This window comes from Bos grunniens, chromosome 17 (genome assembly GCF_055505025.1).
Source record: "Bos grunniens cultivar Pamir isolate PY7600 chromosome 17, Bosgru_T2T1.0, whole genome shotgun sequence".
NCBI classification, from domain to species: domain Eukaryota; kingdom Metazoa; phylum Chordata; class Mammalia; order Artiodactyla; family Bovidae; genus Bos; species Bos grunniens.
The window spans coordinates 72219652-72230098 of NC_141181.1; positions in this window are offsets into that span (position 1 = coordinate 72219652).

Below are 10447 nucleotides of genomic sequence, written 5' to 3' on the forward strand. Positions count from 1 at the left end.
AGTGCCGCCTGAGCATCTCAAGATGGGGCGGGAGGTGGTGCTGGTGCTTTGTGGGGAGCCCAGCCGCCCCCACACCACGCCTTTGCCAGCCCTCACCATGGGCCTTGCCGGGCACTCCCGGGTCAGCCCTGAGCTCTCAGTGCCCACCCCCGGCTCCACGGCCCGGGGCAGTGGTCTCCCACCTTCCAAACCAAACCCCCCCAGCAAGGGAGGCAGCTTGATCTGTCTCCATCCCCTGCCGCCACCAAGGGAGGCTGGGGCTCCCAAGCAGCCCACCTACTCAGCCATCTGTCTCGCCCTGCCCGCCCCCTCTGCCTCCTGGCTCCCGGCAGAAAGTGCTGGCAGCCTCCTCCTTAAGCATAGGCTGTCTTGACGGTTCCCTCTTGAGCGGCCTCACGTGTCTGAAGCTGGGCTGCGGGCAGATGGGGGACGCTTGCACACGCAGAGACACCACACAAAGAGCTGGGGGCCGGCGGGGAGCAGGCACGGTCTTGCACCCACCAGGTCAGGGTTCCAGCCTGGGGGAGCTGCTGACAGCCCCCAGAGCCGGGGAGACAGGAAGCCAGTGGGGAGAGCCGGTGATAGCCGGCCCCCCAGGTCCCTTCAGAGGGTTCGGGAGCCCCAGCTGCCCGCCCTGGTTCTGAACCAGTCAGGACAGACCCTCAGCCAGCCCCACCCATAAAGCTGCGCTTCATCCCAGCTCTGCTTCTGGGGCACTCGGGCCTGGATATCGGTGCCCAGGGCCAAGGGGTGCATGCAGACTCCTGGGGGCCAACCCAGCCCTGGTGGGGGTCCCACCAGGTGCCAGGCCGGGGCCCAGGAGGCTGCTCCTGACCACTTCCCCACCGCTCCTCACAGCTCGACTGGAGCACCTGCCTCCTTCCCCTCCTCCCCTCCTCCCTCCCTCCCCTCCTCCCTCCCCTCCTCCCTCCCCCTCTCCCCCTCCTCCCCCTCCTCCTTCCCCCTCCTCCTCCCTCCCCCTCCTCCCCCTCCTCCCTCCCCCTCCTCCTCCTCCTCCTCCCCTCCTAAATTATGAAAGTAGAATGATGGGCAGGACAGAACTTGGAAAAGAGAAGAGAGGAAACAAGACTTTGGTTTTGGGTGTGCGACAGAACAACCAAGGTAGATGTTTAGAAATGAAACCGGAAAAAAAAAAAAAAAACACCTCTGGAAATGAAAGTCACCTTTTTGCCCAGAAAGGCGAGCAACAGAAAGTTGCCGAAATGAAACAGATTACATGTACCAGTTACAGATTTAGAGTCGGAACTGCGTGGACACATCTGACAGAAACGGGCCACGGTCTGGCCCTCTCGAGGTCCGTGGTGTAGTTCGGTCTGTGTGCCAGGGCCTCACGTGTGAAGCTGGTTCTAGGCAGCGGCCTCTCGAGTCCAGCTTGCGTGTCCCCTGCTGAGGCCAGCCGCCTGTCATGGCCCCCTCTTCCAGCCTGGGCCGTTTCTTCCATCAAGCGTTTGACATAAACGCATGGAGAAGCAAAATCATGGATCAGACGTAATTGATCGTAACTGTGGGCCCATTAGCCAGCCTGGGAGTACCTTGCCCAGCCTCTGCCTCGCGCTGTAAAGGATTTCTGTGTGGACTTGCCTGCCTGTGCGTCTCCTGACACCGTCAGTTCATCCTGCTTGTCATTCTGACGGGGCCCCTGCTGGCTGCATTCTTCTGCTCCGTGTCCTTGTTACTCATGGCCTCCTTCTGGGATTCATCCGTGCAGGGGGGGTCTGGCTTCTTGCAGACAGAGCTGCTATGAACATCCTCGGTCAGGGTCCTGGTGCCCTGGAGTGGAACCTCCGGCTGGGAATGGCCACAGAATTTGCAGGATCTGATACAGAACAAAACATGGGGCCCTGGGATAAATCATTAGGAGTTTAAACACAGCAGTTGCAGAGCCCCGTATTGGGGCCGGGCTGGGCGACCACTTGTGTGCAGGACGCATCTTCACCCCCACCAAGGGCTATGCAAAGGGCCTGTGCCATGCTGCGGCCCCTGGCACACAGGGTGTGTCCACGTCCCCCATCCTCACCTGCACTTGGTTCCATCAGACTCTAATTCCATCAATGTAACAAATATAAACCCCTGGTGTAGGCGATGGCCACCCACCCCAGTCTTCTTGCCTGGGAAATCCCATGGACAGGGGAACCTGGCGGGCTACAGTCCATGGGGTCACAGAGAGTCGGACACGGCTGAGCACAGCACAGCATAACGTGTATAACAGCATCTCTTTGTGGTTTTGTTGCATTTCCTTGGTTGCGTGTGTGCTAAGTCACTGCAGTCGTGTCCGACTCTTAGCAACCCCCATGGACTATGTATAGCCCAGCAGGTTCCTCTGTCCATGGGATCCTCCAGGCAAGAGTGCTGAGTGGGTTGCCGTGCCCTCCTCCAAGGGACCTTCCCAACCCAGGGATGGAACTCGAATGTCTTAGGTCTCCTGCATTCGGCACGTGTACTTTTCGTTTGCATTTCCTTGGTTACCAGAGAGAATGCGCAGATGATGTGTACGGACCACTGAGTGACTTCTTCTGAAGGAAAAAGAGTTGGACTCCTGTCCCTGGCCCTAAATGACCATGTGGGCGGTCACTCCCCTCCTATTCGGAAGTTCTGCCAATGATCATAACCCCTTCTGCTCAGGGGTCAGGCTACATGGCAAGGCTAAAAAAAAAAAAAAAATTGAAAGAAATCGTATGGAAGCTTCAGCACCAGTCTCCAATGAATATTCAGGACTGATTTCCTTTAGGATGGACTGGTTTGATCTCCTTGCAGTCCAAGGGACCCTCAAGAGTCTTCTCCAGCGCCACAGTCCGAAATTGACCAGTTCAGTTCAGTCGCTCAGTCGTGTCCCACTCTTTTCGACCCCATGGACTGCATCATGGCAGGCCCCCCTGTCCATCACCAATTCCCAGAGCTTACTCAAACTCATGTTCATTGAGGCGCTGATGTCTTCCAGCCATCTCATCCTCTGTCGTCCCCTTCTCCTCCCGCCTTCAATCTTCCCCAGCATTAGGCTCTTTTCCAGTGAGTCAGTTCTTCGCATCAGTTGGTCAAAGTATTGGAGTTTCAGCTTCAGCACCAGTCCTTCCAGTGAACACTCAGGACTGATCTCCTTTAGGATGGACTGGTTGGATCTCCTTGCAGTCCAAGGGACTCCAAGAGTCTTCTCCAACACCACAGATCCAAAGCATCAATTCTTCGGCGCTCAGCTTTCTTTATAGTGCAACTCACATCCATACGTGACCACTGGAAAAACCATATAGCTTTGGCTAGATGGACCTTTGTTGGCAAAGCAATGTCTCTGCTTTTTAAGATGCTGCCTAGGTTGGTCATAGCTCCAGAATCACTGCAGATGGTGACTGCAGCCATGAAATTAAAAGACCCTTGCTCCTTGGAAGAAAAGCCATGACCAAAATTGATATTGGGAGTCAAAATAAATGTAGTATTTCAAACAGTTTAGAGAAACGTGAATAAAGTTAGAGGAGTCCCAGTATCTGATTTTAAGACTTCCTTTATAGCTGCAGTAATTAAGACAGTCCGGAGAAGGCAATGGCACCCCACTCCAGTACTCTTGCCTGGAAAGTCCCATGGATGGAGGAGCCTGGTGGGCTGCAGTCCATGGGGTCGCTGAAAGTCAGACACGACTGAGCGACTTCACTTTCACTTTTCACTTTCATGCATTGGAGAAGGAAATGGCAACCCTCCAGTCTGGGGGACTCCCCCAGTGGTCTAGGGGTTGACATTCCGAGCTTCCAGTGCAGGCGGAGCAAGTCTGATCCCCTGATTGGCACGGCCAAAGCACAAATTTTGAATTAATACCCTGATACTGCCACAAGCGTAAACACATAGATGGATCGGACTAGGGAGACTCCAGAAATCAGCTGTCAGAAATGTAGCCAATTGAGTTTTTGGTGGTAAAGTATATATAACATAAATCTTGCCCTTCAGGACTTCCCTCGCGGTTCAGGGGTTGAGACTCTGGGCTTCTTCTGCGGGGGCTACCAGTGAGGGCCCTGATCTGGGAACTGGGATCCCACATGCCTCATGGCCCAAAAGTCATCAATCAAACAAACAAAAGACCTTTTTGTGGCAAGATATCTTTTATATTTCATGTAGGTATAGGCCTCAGCATACACTTTTATGCCTTATTATGGTGCTGTTTCCCTTATCTTTATCCTTGTTTTGTATCACAGTCTGTGTCACATACTTTACTCTAGCTGGGTTTATGTATTTCTCCGTGATATATTTTACTGTAGCTGTGTTTCTGTTAGTTGTATTTCCAAAGATTATTTGTCTCCTGTTTTGTGCTGCTGTGTAATATGGTGAATTTGGTTTCGCAATGACTTTTTATTCTGTGTGTATTTTTTGGCACGTCTTTTCTTTTATTGGGGGATAATCGCTTTACAATATTGCGTTGGTTTCTGCTATACCTCAACGTGAATCAGCCGCAGGTAGACATATGTCCCTCCCACATGAGCTGCCCCCCTCTCCCTCCCCACCTCACCCATCCAGGGCGTCACAGAGCCCTGGGCTGTGCTTCCGTGTCACACGGCAGATCCCCACTTGCTGCCTGGTTTGCACGTGGCAACGACTGTGTTTCCAGGCTCCCGCCTCTGTTCGTCCCCCGCTTCTCCCTCTGTGTCTGCAGTCTGTTCCGGGTCACCATTGCTGCCCTGCAAACAGGTTTAGTGGTCTTTCTAGATTCCAAATGCATGCGTTAATATACAATATCTGTCTTCTCTTTTGGCAAGTCTTTGCTAACGACGGTAAATACTCAGAGTTTATCCTCTGAGCTGAGATTTTCATATTTTTATACAGGGATTTTAGCTATTTAGGTGTTTCTTATTTATTTACATTTCCCTTATTTGTTAGACCTACCTTAACTTTCCGTCATCTAATTTTCTAGTATTTTGACTTTTTTTTTAATGATTCCTTGACATTTCTTTTCTGATTACAATGTGAGGAAAGTGTCTAGTACACTTCTGGTTACAGGTCTCGATTTTTGTTGTATGAATTACCTTCTTCCCTTTATCTCTTGTAACGTGACACGAAGAGCTATCTCATTGAAAAAGACCCTGATGCTGGGGAAGATTGAAGGCAAAAGGAGAAGGGGGTGGCAGAAGATGAGATGGTTAGATAGCATCGCTGACTCCATAAACACAAACTTGAGCAAACTCTGGGAGATAGTAGAGGACAGAGGAGTCAGGGCTCAGTGACTGAACAACAAAAACAGCAAAACAATTTATGAGGTAGGCATACAACTTTTTACACTGGAAAAAAATGAAATTATTTTCTGTAAATCATTTTCTGTAAAACAAAGGCTTAGTACCTTGCTTTTCCTACCCTCTTTCTTCCTCTCTGGTTTTCATTGCATTAATCTGAGGTTAGAACCCCGGTTTAAAAAAAAATCCTCTTTCTCAATTTTTCCCTTTTGCAGTTTGTTTGTTACCATAGCAACAACAATTGCTTCAACTCATCAGCCTCAGTCTCTACTGAGCGGTGTTTTTATTCAGTTATCTCTCCATCTTTAGCTGGTTTCAAGGCTCACTGCCAGTTCTTTTCCCTCATTTCGTCATTCATGAGTTTCTGATTCATGTCCCAGTGATTTATTGTATGAGTCTGAGCCATTTTTGCAGAAAAGGGAGTCAGCCGGGTTGTGTATTAGTCACAAACTCTTGTGGTTTCAAGTGACAAAACCGTACCTCAAACTGACTTCAGTTAAAAGAGACATATTGTCTCATGCACTTGTGAAGTCCAGCCTCGGCCGAATCGCCAGGCTGTGTCGTCAGGAAGTTGTCTCCGTCCTTGGGCCCTGCTTCCCCGTCTCAGCTTTACCCTAGAGGGCAGTTTTCACGCTGTGGCGTGTTTGGCCCCACTCCCACAGCTCCTGCTCTGCCAACCTCGGCAGGAGGGAAGCACCCCTTTTCAGCTGTTTCTGCAGAAGTCTGGGCTGAGTGGCATTGGCCTGGATCGGGTCTCCTGCTCATCTTTTGAACCAATATCTGTGACTCTGATTGGGGAGCCCTGGGTCACAGGCTTATTCCTGACTTGGGGCAGGGGGGCAAATGCTCTAAGTGTAAGAAAACTGGATTGTTGCTACCAGAAGGAGAAGAGGTCAATGTTGGGCAGGCAGAAAACAACAGATGTCCACGTGTCTTCTAAGATTCCACAGATCTGCACACTGTCACCACTCTAGAGGGACACTCAGGAAGACATCAAGGTGGCCAGCTAGCCGTCTAAGCAGGGTCTTAGGTCTTGGGCTTCCCTGGTGGCTCAGCTGGTAAAGAATCCGCCTGCAATGTGGGAGACCTGGGTTTGATCCCTGGGTGGGGAAGATCTCCTGAAGAAGGGAACAGCTATCCACTCAAGTATTCTGGCCTGGAGAAGTCCATGGACTGTATGTATAGTCCATGGGGTCACAAAGAGTCGGACGCGACTGAGCAACTTTCACTTGGGCTTGGACAGCGGCTTCCGTGGTCTCCTGGCACTACAGAGCCATGTTCAGGGTGTCAGCTCCGTGCTTCTGGAAATTTGTTGTTGTCAGTCTAGCTAGATGATTCTTCCCGCCGGGCCTGGCTCATGCCAGCCTGACTCAGCAGAAGCTGATGTGTATCTAAACCCCATCTTGGAGGGAACAGCAATTGCCAAAGGACCTGAGCAGGGCTGTCTCCTGGTCAGTGCACTTTCCCTGTCGAAGACCACAAGGGAAGCCAGACTCTCATCACAGGGTTGCTTAGCGACCAGAGAAGCAGGCAAGAGAAGTTCTCCGAGAGTCAGTGACTTTGAAACGCCCGCAGATGCTAGAAGAGTGAAGAGACGACATGTTACCCACAGAGAGAGAGGTACGTGGCAAGGTTGCAGGGCAGAAAAGAGCTGAGAGCTGTCTGGCCTGTCTGGAGCATGGGGAGCGGGCAAAAGCAGGGCGGAGGGCAGGTGCTGTGATACATCACTTGTGTCTCAACTACAAAGAAAACAGTGCTTTCCAGAAGTTTCAGATGCGTATGAAACCACCAGGGACCTTGTGAAAATGCAGATCCCGAGTCGGCAGGTCTGGGGTGGGGCCCAGGGTGTTGTGTTCCCAATAGACCCCCACCTGATGCTGCTGCTGCTGGTCTGGAGGCCACACTTTGAGTAGCAGTGACTTCCAAAATACTGAAAAAATAGAACGTATAGGGGTTTGCGATGGGTCAGATGCTGGGAGGGGTTGGGAATATGGTAAAATGAATCGTCAGGATCATCCCCAGACCTCAGCTGGAGGATCTGGGTGGTGATAGGATCCAGAAGCCTGAGATGAGGAACAGGTCTGGGTGGGGTCGATAGTAATCGTAACGTTTACTGAGTACGTACTAGGAGCCAGGAGCTTTACATCTGCTGTCTTATTCTGTACAATAGGGAGGTAAGTGCTGTTGTGATCTCTGTTTTAAGAGTGGGGAAACTGAGGCCAAAGTCGTACAGGTAGTAAGCAGAAAAGCCAAGGTTCAAGCTCTATCTTGCCATCGGAGTGCAGGGCTCCTGCAGGTAACCGTCGGCAGTTTGGAAAACGTGGAGCGGAAGCACCCGTAGGGTGTCACATGGATAACCCACCCTCTCAGACTGCTGCCAACTTGTTCCCATTTTCCTTTGGCATTTTATTATTACAGAGGAGGCATCGGCAGAAAACCAGCTTTCAGCTTTTTATTTTTCGGCTGAGCTTTGAAACATACAGGATCTTAGTTTCCCAGCCAGGGATCAAACCTGTGTCCCCTGCATTAGATGGTGGACTCTTAACCACTGGACCGCTAGGGAAGGCCCAGCTTTCAGTTTTTCAAATAGTCCTTTTTTTTTTTTTTTTAAATGATCAAATACTGTGTTTTTCTATCCCTGAAATTTCAGGACTTTTCCAGATTATTATTTTTTTAATTAATTAATTAATTTGTGGTTGTGCTGGGTCTTCCTGCTGTGTGGGTTTTTCTCTAGGTGCTGAGAGTGGGAGTTACTCTTCCTTGCCACGTGCTGGCTTCTCATTGCAGCGGCTTCTCTTGTTGCGGAGCAGGCTCTATGGGCTTCAGCGGTTGCTGCATATAGGCTCAGTTGCTCCACAGCGTGTGGGATCTTCCCGGACCTGGGACAGAAGGAGTGTCTTCTGCACTGGGCATTGTTTTTTTTTTTACTGAGCCACCAGGGAAGCCCCTCCAGATTATTTCTTGAAGTTGGTTTCTGCTTATTTTTCTGGACTCAGAGAACTCACTCAATTCCCCCCCTCCACCCCAGATCTTTTTAAAGCGAAGGCAAAATTTCTTTTGGTATAATTTATCACGTCTAATGGATTTGCTGTCTTCTTCGGGGTGCCTATTCCTCGACTCTCCGTGGCGTTCTCCTGTGCGTTTTCTTCTCCAGGAGCTTCATCACTTACTTGTCCTCAGAGTTGTCTTCTGTGTTGCTGATCGGCCCTTCTGCGTTATTCCATCTGCTTTTTACTGCTCTGACCACCGCTTTTTGCTATCGTGATTTTAGTTTCAGGATACTCTCCATTTATCTCGGCCTGTTCCTTAAAACCAATGTCCTCTTTTTAATCGAGAATAAGAATCAGGTGCTTTCTGAAACTGGGTTCTGCCTCATGGGCTAAATATATTTATTGCAAAGGAGTGATTTTTGGCTCCAGTACTCTCTTTTCTCATGTGCCACACATTTTTCCCTAGAGGGTTCATTTATTTTTTTTTTGCTTGGAGATTGTCTAATTGATCTTTATTGATGCCTGGAAGTCCAGGCTTTCAAGACCACAGTGCTGGACAATCAGGATGCAGGGTCTCCCACTCCGACTCCCCTCCAAAGAGGGCGCGGGTGGAGGTCCAGAAGCAGTGGGGAGACGGGTTTTCTCTCTTCGTCTTAGCTATTCTCAGCATTCACTTGCTTCAAGAGCCGACTCTTATTTTTCAACCTGTGGTGTCTGTGACTATTTCTGAGCCTCAGTGTGTTTGTCTCCTTCTCTCTAGATCTTGCTGCTCTGGTTTTCAGTGATTCTATCTTTGCATTTTTATTTCAGCATGTCCTACGTCTGAGGTTCTTTCCATGTCTACCGATCTCAAGTCTCTGAATCTTAATGTCATTCTCAGTGTTTCAACGCCCTACTCCCAACCTCTTTCAGTTCAGTTACTCAGTCGTGTCCGACTCTTTGCGACCCCATGAATTGCAGCACGCCAGGCCTCCCTGTCCATCACCAACTCCCGGCATCTACTCAAACTCATGTCCATTGAGTCCGTGAGGCCATGCAACCATCTCATCCTCCGTCATCCCCTTCTCCTCCTGCCCTCAATCGTTCCCAGCATCAGGGACTTTTCAATTGAGTCAGTTCTTCGAATCATGTGGCCAAAGTACTGGAGTTTCAGCTTCAGCATCAGTCCTTCCAATGAACACTGGTTGGATCTCCCTGCAGTCCAAGGGACTCTCAAGAGTCTTCTCCAACAGCACAGTTCAAAAACATCAATTCTTCTCCGCTCAGCTTTCTTTTTAGTCCAACTTTCATATCCATACAAGACTACTGGAAAAACTGTAGCTTTGACTAGACGGACCTTTGTTGACAAAGTGATGTCTCTGCTTTTTAATATGCTGTCTAGGTTGCGAGCGACTTCACTTTCACTTTTCACTCTTATGCATTGGAGAAGGAAATGGCAACCCACTCCAGTGTTCTTGCCTGGAGAATCCCAGGGACGGGGGAGCCTGGTGGGCTGCCGTCTATGGGGTCGCACAGAGTTGGACACGACTGAAGCGACTTAGCAGCAGCAGCAGCAGGTTGCCGGAACCTCTTACTCTGCTTCATATTTTTTCATAACACCATCACCACTGGCGTCTGCTGCCCAGTCTTCCTTGCGACTCATCGCTTCTTCTGTCCATCGACGCTGTGCATCCACGTCTCTCTCCGCTGGAAGGTAACTCCGGGGAGCCTGGACCGGCAGCATCACGGTAAGGAACACCCGTTGAATGAGCCTCTGTCCGACCAGCGGGCCCTGCCCGTCCCGGACTCTCCCCTCGGCCTCCACATCTGGGTTTTCACCGTCTCAGGATGCAAATGTCTTTCTCGGTCTCGGTCCCTCTTCCGGTTTCTATCCGGGCGTCGAGGCCTCAAGTTCGTGTGGACCGCGCACGCGCAAAGGCCAGGTCCGGGCGCACGGCTGGATATGGCAGGGTCCGCCTTCTCGGGTCGGCGCGGCCTTCGGGTCTGACGCCCGGGTCCCCGGTGCCTGGCTGGTGGGGGGGCGCCCCGCCCCCAACTCCTCGAGCGCCTGTGGCCGCGCCCCGCCGCGCCGGCCGCCATGCCCCGCCCCAGCGCGCCTCTTCCGCCGGTCGCATGCCCCGCCCCCTGCGCGCGGAGAGCCAATCCACGCGCACGCCGCCCGGGCCCGCCTCGACGCCCTCCTCGGCGCGCGCCCCTCCCTCCGCCCGCCCGCCCGCCGGCCCGCCCGTCAGT